Below are 9,971 nucleotides of genomic sequence, written 5' to 3'. Positions count from 1 at the left end.
AATATCAGCAAGGCAACCCTGGGTCAATTACCGGTATCAACACTTGCTTAAATAACAAACAAGTTAACTTACTTCCCAGATGAACCACCCCTAGTCCCCCCCACCCTTCTCCAGTTTTTGGTACAATACCGCCCTCTTGACCAGCTCTGTACCACCAGACCATATGAATGAAAAAATCGCCCTCTCCAACCGCACCAGCACGCGACGCGGAATTGGGTACACCGCGCCCGGGTGCGAATTTTTTTTCCCAAACAGGTTCTCAATTACGGAGTTGTCAGCCAATCAGATTGCTCGTGACGTCAGCATCAAACGCTTGATAGTTCGAAGACATACACTGAGTTACACACTGACACTTAATAAAGTCTTGTTACGCGGTTTCCCTGCAAACGCCCTAACTTTTACTTTTAATGCTTGGATAACATGTTGACCTTACTTATGATACATACGCTACATTCTATCGGTTTCGTGTTTACGCCATCCAAGATTCGTCAGCCGTTCTATTGAAATCGGAATTCCTTTCGTGGAATGGGTAGGCCTACACCAAAATCAACTTCACGACGCGAGTTCAGCCTTGAATGAATATACGCAAAACAGTTTAGTGTATAGTGAAGGCTTAATAATTTACGCACCCCCGTAATTGACGCGCCTTCAATTATTACTAGCAACGATACAGCAGGCCACCTAAACTTTTTGCAGTCAAGCAGAATTACATATTTCATGAGTTTGAATCCATTTCAGCTATTTGATGACCAAATTGTGGAATTTTTTAGCTTTTAACACCCTTCCCCCCGGTTTTGTACGTTCAGTTTTTGGGCATTTGGAAATCTTGCACCCTAAAACTAACAAACATTTCCTCAATATCATGGACAACACTACTCTCTGGGACTTGATCTGTCTAAGCTTACAGGCTCAAAGTATAGCAAACAGCATCTAAAGTCAATGGATGTATACTAAAGCCTTCACTACAGTTAGCTTATCGACGAATGTGTCGATTTAGGGGTATGAAAGAACTTGACACGGCAGACATTTTGTGGTCAAGTTCTGCTCAATTGTACGTTGCATATGCACAGAACAATAAATATATTGAGATCATTACATTTCTGAGGAACCACACATATGAAAAAGACATACAGTTGAGTGATTTTGATTTTTCCTTGATAGAAATCGTTCATCAAATCCTTAAGTGTGTCAATTATGAGCCCACCATGCTACAGTATGATGTATTTCCGTCACTGCACTGTGTACACAGTTATAATACATATAGGCCTATATCGCATGTGTTATGTACCCCTGTACGAAACTTTCACTGTCCGATGTTATCGATAAATGCTTTCACAGAAATCTTCGATCAAAGTAGATCATACAATACTAGTGTGCTCATTATGTCTAAACCAATTCCAAACACATCTACATATATTTACGAAAAGCTGCGGGTAATTTTAAACGGGTATATCTTCGTTGCAACGAATGGATGCAGACATTTTGATAACCAAGAAGTGAAGGGTTTTATTGTTATCACGAAACTTTTCCGACCAATCATGAGCGACTATTTATACACAATTGAGAACTTGTTTGGGAAAAAAAAAATCGCCGCCCGGGTACCACAAGATGGGCGAAACGAAACGATTAATAACGGTGACTTTCCCGAAGATCGAAAGCCAGCGGGTGCCAAAGGTTTCGAGTCTGCTCTGAAATACCCCAGCCCTCTCGTTCCAGGTGACATCACAAGATGCATCGTAGCCGAACCATATACCATTAATTTTGATATTCTGATGCGACCACGACGCACCGAATGGTAAGTCTCTGTATCTCCAGCTACCGGGACGAAGGCCCTTTGTCTTTTCTGGATTCAACTTCGCCCCGGTAGCTCTCTCAAAAATAGATACATCCTGCGAGAGTGCGTGAAAGGAGCCGAGACTCGAAACAACACATGTCACGTCATCTGCATATTGAGCGCATTTCACTTTGGCACCCCCTGGCACAACGAATGGAAAAAATAGAAGTATGCGTCTATAAAATGTGTTACCTGCGACGGGACGGAATTGAGACGGGACGGTATTCTGTCCATTGCTTTCGTATTGCATGTAGATTGATAGTCTATTAGCATTTTCTAAAATGTTTATGAGCATTTTCTAGTTGCATTCAAAAGTTCCAGTACCTGCTAAAGCTGAAGATTCGTCAATTGATAAGTAATTTTTGCAGAGTCTGCCAACATTTCATTTTTTGGCAATTTCAAATAAAATACTTCATCACCCATCACAATAAGACCCAAAAACTCTCAAATTTACTGTCAACAAATTAATAGACAAATTAATAGAATTAATGCATGCGGTAGTACAGACCTAACATTAGTGTTTTGCCATAGTAGCCTCTGCAAGATGCTGGAAAATTTCACACCCCTTCATTTAAGTTTATATTACACAATTCTATTCTCAATTGATCAATTCCTGCTCGTAAACTGCACAGAATACTGTACACTTAGTATCAAGAATGCTATTATTTGGTTACAATTCATTCATCCTGTAAACCAAAAAATAGACAGTAATATAACAAGTTACTGTATCCCCAAGCTCACTTGCACAATAGCCAATCAATTTATTTCCTTCAACTGTTAAATTGAACAACTCAGAATTACATGTAAGAACAGTACTTCCAGTAAATTGCAAACCACTTTGAAAAAGAGGAAAACATTTGCAGCGTCCTTGCTAACAGTTTTGATCATGGATTTTCGACATCTCAATGCATTTGAACTGTCCCCTGGAACCAACTGGTGCTGAAATTTTGCGCAGCACATTTTCTTCTGCATCTTTGTCTAATGCGACATCCTCTGGCCATTTCCAGTAACCGCCAGATTTGGTCATTGCATGAACTGACACATATGCACCTGTGACAGACAACACCTCACTAGGATATAAGGTGCCATCATACCTTACAATGACCCAGTCTGCAACATTACATTGCACTAGATTTTCACCATCACCCACTTCATCACTTTCATCCGATCTCTCACCTTGCTGACGATCGTACACGAGGGCGATGACGTAGAGATGACGTCGTCACTAATTGTAATGGTGAATATGCAAGAGGTAAAGCATGCCCATAACAATTTAAAAAATTGTATATATATATATTGTACATTATGTTACGTTGGAATGCGAGAGGTCTCGATAATTAATTTTTAACTGGAAACAAGCCTGGGTTCGTTTCTGGAAGGAACACAGGCAAATTGACGAGTCTACAGAATTTTAATGAGAACGAAAACTATATTGATCAATGGAGTTAGAACCAACAACAAACTTAACGGGATAGGATACACTTTAAAATACGCTGGTCTCTTCCAACGACGATATCCCTCAGCGGCCACGTCCTTCATGACGACGATTCTCGATCCGTTGTACCGCGAAATTCACTAGTCCTCGACGTACTTTCTCGCGATCCCAGAAACAGCAGTCACCTTTCCGGCGATGCTCAAATATAGAAGACGCACTTCCAGCCACAATCGAGTGAAGCACAAGTCGACCTTCTCGCCGATTAAATATTACCAGAGTCAGTCCAAAATCAGCTTTATAGCCACCAACTCCTGGCGTAACGAAAACTTCTGAATGGAAGTGTAGAATCAATCTTTGTATCGATATCTCAATTCCTCAGAAACTACTGGCAGTTGAGCACTGATATATAGTACAATGTTATAATATGTGTCATCTCTTGTATTCGTTCAAAAACAGAGCCTTTCCGATCTGGGGATGGTTTTTGTACGATTCGCCATGTCAAGAATCATCTGGATCTTTCTCGATAAACCTCAGTAACAACTCCACCCAGTTTCTCCGTTCCCCGAAGTCCTTTGCATATCTCGCGAACATTCCAGAGAAACCACGAAGATGTGAGCATATAGCGTACACCGGGATTCCACGTAAACCGACGGGTAACCGAGACCAGCGTGTCATCATAATGAATATACCACAATAATCGTGTGTTGCTCATTACATAAATAACATTCTGACACGGTAACCTGAACTTATTTCTCAGATATTGATTTGTCACGTAGGCCATTTCAAATACTTCCTTTATTATAGCATTACTTTTCTCACTAGCAGTGACTAGCGTTAGGCTACAATGGGCTCTCGTAACAATTATATATAATGTATATATATATTCTGCATTATATATTGCACCTTATATATATACATTATATTTCACTGGAACCATATATATATGTACATTATATATAGTACATTATATTTCACTTGAATATTTATATTTCAGTGAAACTTCGTTTGATATACTTTGTATTTTTACAAACCAATAGGACTGGGTACCCTTGCATTTCAAATGTAACAGACATATTAGACCATGACAATTATGATTTGCTGGTCTAAACAGACCCCAAATTACCTTTGAAAATATTGCTGTAATGTGGGTGGCTACAATTCGAGAAAAAAAATGTAATGTTGAGTTACCATATCAACAAGTATGTGCATTGGAAAGTATGCCTGAATCTGTACATTTTACCATAGACTGAAAGTCCAATTTTTGGATTCTTTTTGAAATCTGTTGATTTGAAGAAAGTAATCGTGTCTTCAAATACCCACTCGACTGAAACTCTCACACTAATTGAATGGTTGTACAGCTTTTGGTCATTTGTAAGGCTACCTTCGAGGGGCCTTGTAAGTGGGCCCTCAATGCATATGCAGTGTCACCATAAATACATAAAGTATCCCCCAGTGTATCATATGACCTACTTTCCAATTCAGTCAACAGGCCTGACTCTCGCAAGAGGAAAGAATCATGTCGCCTTCCCTCTTTAGGCCCAAAAAGATTGGCAACTAGACCATTGGCAGCTGTCACAGATTGGTACTTCAATGCATGTTCCCTCTTGTGACCATTGTTACGTAACCTTTGGTGCTCTTTCGGTCTGCAATTTGGACGGACAGTAATCTACTAACCCCCAACAGTTCTTCAGCGCAGCTCCTTTGGCATGAATGGCTGATGCATATCTCATAACATGTTCTGAGGAGGGCCAGAGAAGAGATAAAAGACTCAAGAAATTGCGGGTCACTACAAATGAGAATCTTAGGACAGCAACACAGCAAAGAAAAAAAAAACACATGTGTCCCTTCTGATTCCTTACAATGTGCTTTTTACGTGACCCGCCATGCGGGATACAAAACGTCACGGCCGAACGGCACTACCGAACCATCCCATTCTGTGATTCTGACAAACGAAACTCAGGTCTAGCGAGCCAATAAACATACGCCCGCCGACCTGCAGAGACAAAACGCCCAACCCCCCACTCAAACATTAAAAAACCTACAAAAGGACGACCCGCACGCAGCGAAACGAAAAACCCCTCCCCAGCACACCAGCGTCCAAAAAAGGCAGCCCCAGATGAACGGCCAAAATCGCCTTCCATTTTAAGGCGAATGTCAGGACTGCCTGCCAACTGGCAAATTTCCCCTAAAAACCAAATTACATCTATTCCGCCAAACATGTTTTTTTACAATGATGCGGTGCAACACAGCTACAGAACAAACTGGAGGGTTTACCCCATATAAAATAAAGCCCTGCCCTACCGACCATGAACGGTCTCCGGTAACACGGTCGGTCCAGGTCTGGAACCACTCCCATAAGTTTACTACAAAGCAACAATGCCAAAAAACATGAGCAGTACTCTCTAAGCTGTCACAGCCGGTCCTAGGGCACAGTCCATCACCCAATCGCCAATGATATCTTTGTAGGTTGTTTTACAATGTTTTTTTTCCCCCAACTCACAATTTCTTCATATGACAGACCTGGCAACTAATTAATAGCGCTCATACCAGCATTCTAGTATGAGCATTTGAAGTGATACGTCATCTGTCACTATCCGTATCAAAAGTGGTCACATGCAAACCCTTCAATCTCATCAACAACTGCAGAACAGCTTTTTTGATAAAGAAACAAGGTCATGTGGGCTAACAAAAAAATGCGGGTCCTAAACATTTTTTTGTGGCCCTTGAAAAAAATCGTGCCCTAAAAATGTTTTGGGGGTGCTTTTTACGTGACCCGCCATGCGGGATACAAAATGTCACGGCCAAACGGCACTACCGAACCATCCCATTCTGACAAACGAAACTAAGGTCTAGCGAGCCGAAAAAGCATACGCCCGCCGACCTGCAGAGACAAAACGCCAACCCCCCCCCCACTCAAACATTCAAAAACGTACAGAAGGACGACCCGCACGCAGCGAAACGAAAAACCCCTCCCCAGCACACCAGCGTCCAAAAAAGGCAGCCCCAGACAAACGGCGAAAATCGCCTTCAATCTGAAGGCGAATGTCAGACTTCACCGCCTCCAGGACTGCCTGCCAACTGGCAAATTTCCCCCTAAAAACCAAATTACATCTATTCCGCCAAACATGTTTTTTTACAATAGAGCAAACAAAAATGATGCGGTGCAACACAGCTACCGAACAAACTGGAGGGTCTACCCCATATGAAATAAAGCCCTGCCCTACCGACCATGAACGGTCTCCCGTAACACGGTCGGTCCAGTTCTGGAACCACTCCCATAAGTTTACTACAAAGTAACAATGCCAAAAAACATGAGCAGTACTCTCTAAGCTGTCACAGCCGGTCCTAGGGCACAGTGCATCACCTAATCGCCAATGATATCTTTTTAGGTTGGTCACCAAGGCACCGTGTGCAACTCTCCATGCAAGATCACGGAGCCTGCAACCATTCAGCCTTGAATGCACCGAACGCCATACTTCGGCAGAATGACGTCCCTGGACAAAAGTTGCATTCAAGGCCTTATCCCTCAACGAACTGTGAACGAGGGCCGGCTGTGACAGGTCAACAGGGGGCAACTCAATCAGAGCGGAGCAGATGACACGCACCACCCTGTTTGGAGTACTACTATGCGGTTCTCTGTTGCTAAACAGCGCCGGGACCCATCGACGCAGGTGCAAACCGCCCCAAAAACGTACAAAATATGAACAAGGCAACCCTGGGTCAGTTACCGCTACAAACAACTGCTTAAATAACAAAAAGGTCAATTTACTTCCCAGATGAACCACCCCTAGTCCCCCCTTCTCCAGTTTTTGGTACAATACCGCCCTCTTGACAAGCTCTGTACCATCAGACCATATGAATGAAAAAATCGCCCTCTCCAACCGTACCAGGACGCGACGCGGAATAGGGTACACGGCGCCCGGGTACCACAAGATGGGCGAAACGAAACGATTAATAACAGTGCCTTTCCCCAAGATCGAAAGCCAGCGGGTGCCAAAGGTTTCGAGTTTGCTCTGAAATACCTCAGCCCTCTCGTTCCAGGTGACATCACAAGGTGCATCGTAGCCGAACCATATACCATTAATTTTGATATTCTGATCCGACCACGACGCACCGAATGGTAAGTCTCTGTATCTCCAGCTACCAAGACGAAGGCCCTTTGTCTTTTCTGGATTCAACTTCGCCCCGGTAGCTCTCTCAAAAATAGATACATCCTGCGAGAGTGCGCGAAAGGAGCCGAGACTCGAAACAATACATGTCACGTCATCTGCATATTGAGCGCATTTCACTTTGGCACCCCCTGGCACAACGAATGGAACAAGTTTGGAGTCCCTTTCCAAAAGACGAGAGAGGGACTCGCTAAACAAAACATAAAGTAATGGAGACAGAGGGCACCCCTGGCGCACCCCCCTCTCTACGTTAAAAACCTCCGAACAAAACCCATTTACGATAACAGAACTGAAACTTTGTTCATACAAAACAGAAATCCATTTACGAAAATTTGGTTGCAACTGAAACGTCTCCAATACATTCATTAAAAAACCGCGATCCACCATGTCAAAGGCCTTCTGCTGGTCCAGAGACACCAATGCACATGGCAGATCACGCTCAATAACAAAGTCGGTCAAGTCGCGCATCAACCACAAGTTCTGCTGGATGCAATGACCCTTCACTGCACAAGTCTGGAGATCACCAACAAGATGCGGCATAGCCAGTGCAAGGCGGTTGCACAAAGCCTTAGCCAGCAACTTGTAGTCCACATTTAACAAGGTGATCGGACGCTTGTTATGGGGATCCAAGGGATCCCCAGACTTTGGCAGCAAAGTAATCATGCCCAGACGTTGACTTTGGTTTAACAGTCCGTTTTGGAAGGCGTCCTCGAAGACGGCTCTGATGTCGGGTCCTATTAATGCCCAGAAGGTTCGGTAGAACTCCCTCGGAAGCCCGTCCGAACCCGGGGACTTGCCATTCTTCATCTTCGAAAGCGCCTTCCAAAGCTCAACAGTGGTTATTCCGCCCCCCCCCAAAATATCATTGACATCGTGGGGAACGGTTTTTGAGATTCCCCTCAATAAATCAGACTGTGCCGACAAGTCGACATTGCCACGCGTAAACAAACTCGAATAATACTCTTTATATACGCGGACAATGCCGTGAGGGTCACTGACTACGGTCCCATCGGTAGCGCGCACAGACGGGACGCGTCTGTCACCCGCCGATGAGCTAACGGACTGGTAAAACCTCAGTGAAGGGCGCTCCTCGGCATCCACCGCTTCGACACGGGCCCTGACGCGGGCACCGTGGTACTTTTCATCGAGATACGTCTGCAAAGCGATGACTGCCGAAGGGTCGCCAAACTTCACCTCCGCGCACAGCTTCGAGAATTTTTCTCTTCGACGCCGTGCGCGGGTCACGCAATACTGAATTGCGTAGCGTTTGATGCGCAACTTGATATTATCCCACCACTGGGATGTACAAGCAAAGGCCGGCTTGAATGTTTGCCATCCTTTGTACCTGGTCTCGAAACCCTGGCGGAATTCTGCCTCGCCAAGAATCCGACAGTTAAGCTTCCATAGGCCCCGCCCGATCGGGAAAATGGAAGGCAAAACAAAACGTGCTACCACAGTGTCATGGTCAGAGAGCGGACAGCTGAGCGTCTCGCAACCCGAAAATTTAAAACTTACGGGCGCATACACTCGATCTATCCTGGAGGCATCTTCTCCGTTAGGCGTCACCCACGTATACACCGTACTACACGGGTGTATACGCCTCCAGACATCGGCTAAAAGGTGTGCGGAAGTGAATCTGTCCAATTCTGTGATCCCAGCGTCGGGACTAGCAGACACAGCAGCCCCGAGTCTGTCAAGACCCGAGTCTGGGACACAGTTAAAGTCTCCGACCATGACACATGGAGCACTACCAGGAACAAAGGAAGGCAGCGTGTTAAAAAAATCTCGTCTAGCAGAAGGCCGATTGGGAGCATACACATTGCAAAGGGAGATGTTACCCTGTGGATACTTGAAAAGAATGCAAACCAATCGGCCCTCGTGATCCGTCTCCACCCTAGTGGCACAACCCGCCTGACGAGGTGACAGGAGGATGACAGTGCCACAGGATGAAGACGAACCAAACGAAGCATGCAGCCCACCACCCCACTCATAAGCCCATAGAGGGACATCTTCTTCCAAAATATGTGTTTCTTGTAGGCAAACGCAGTCGACTTCCATTGAAATACAATATTGGAAAATGCGACTGCGCTTGCGATGATCCCTCATGCCATTGACGTTCAAGGTGGCAACTGAAAATGTATGGGCCATGAGAGGGCAATGGGGCAAAACTACGCCGACGTCGATTCTGTAAGCTTCAAGCGCGCTCTAGACGACATATCGTGGTCGGAGGCCGACCTTTTCAGTGAGGGTTCCCCCATCTCGTCGTACCAGCTCGTCCCAGTGGCACGTTTCGGCTCGACGATCACCGAGCCTCCGGAGTCGCTGTCAGACATAGCCTCCGGAGACCTGACGACCGAGTCGTCGTCAGACAGAGTCTCCGGATCTGGCGATACCGGCGGCGGACTGGGGACGGAACTGGACAGGTTGATGGGGGAAGCTGGTGGAGACCCCGTGTCCGCTTCGCTGTGTGGTGGAGACGGTGCGGGCACGGGGTTGATGGGGGAAGCCGGTGGAGACTTTCTCGGTGCGGGCA

The 9,971-nt window shown here is 45.2% G+C and overlaps 1 pseudogene; it reads right to left on the bottom strand.

The window, feature by feature from the left end:
* Window positions 1–3,767: 3,767 nt before the first annotated feature.
* On the bottom strand, window positions 3,768–5,942 carry LOC139982493 (uncharacterized; annotated as a pseudogene).
* Window positions 5,943–9,971: the final 4,029 nt, after the last annotated feature.

Source organism: Apostichopus japonicus, chromosome 16, assembly GCF_037975245.1.
Source record: "Apostichopus japonicus isolate 1M-3 chromosome 16, ASM3797524v1, whole genome shotgun sequence".
Taxonomy (NCBI): Eukaryota; Metazoa; Echinodermata; class Holothuroidea; order Aspidochirotida; family Stichopodidae; genus Apostichopus; species Apostichopus japonicus.
Note: the sequence above shows the minus strand (reverse complement) of the source record. Positions and strands in the feature narration are given on the sequence as shown.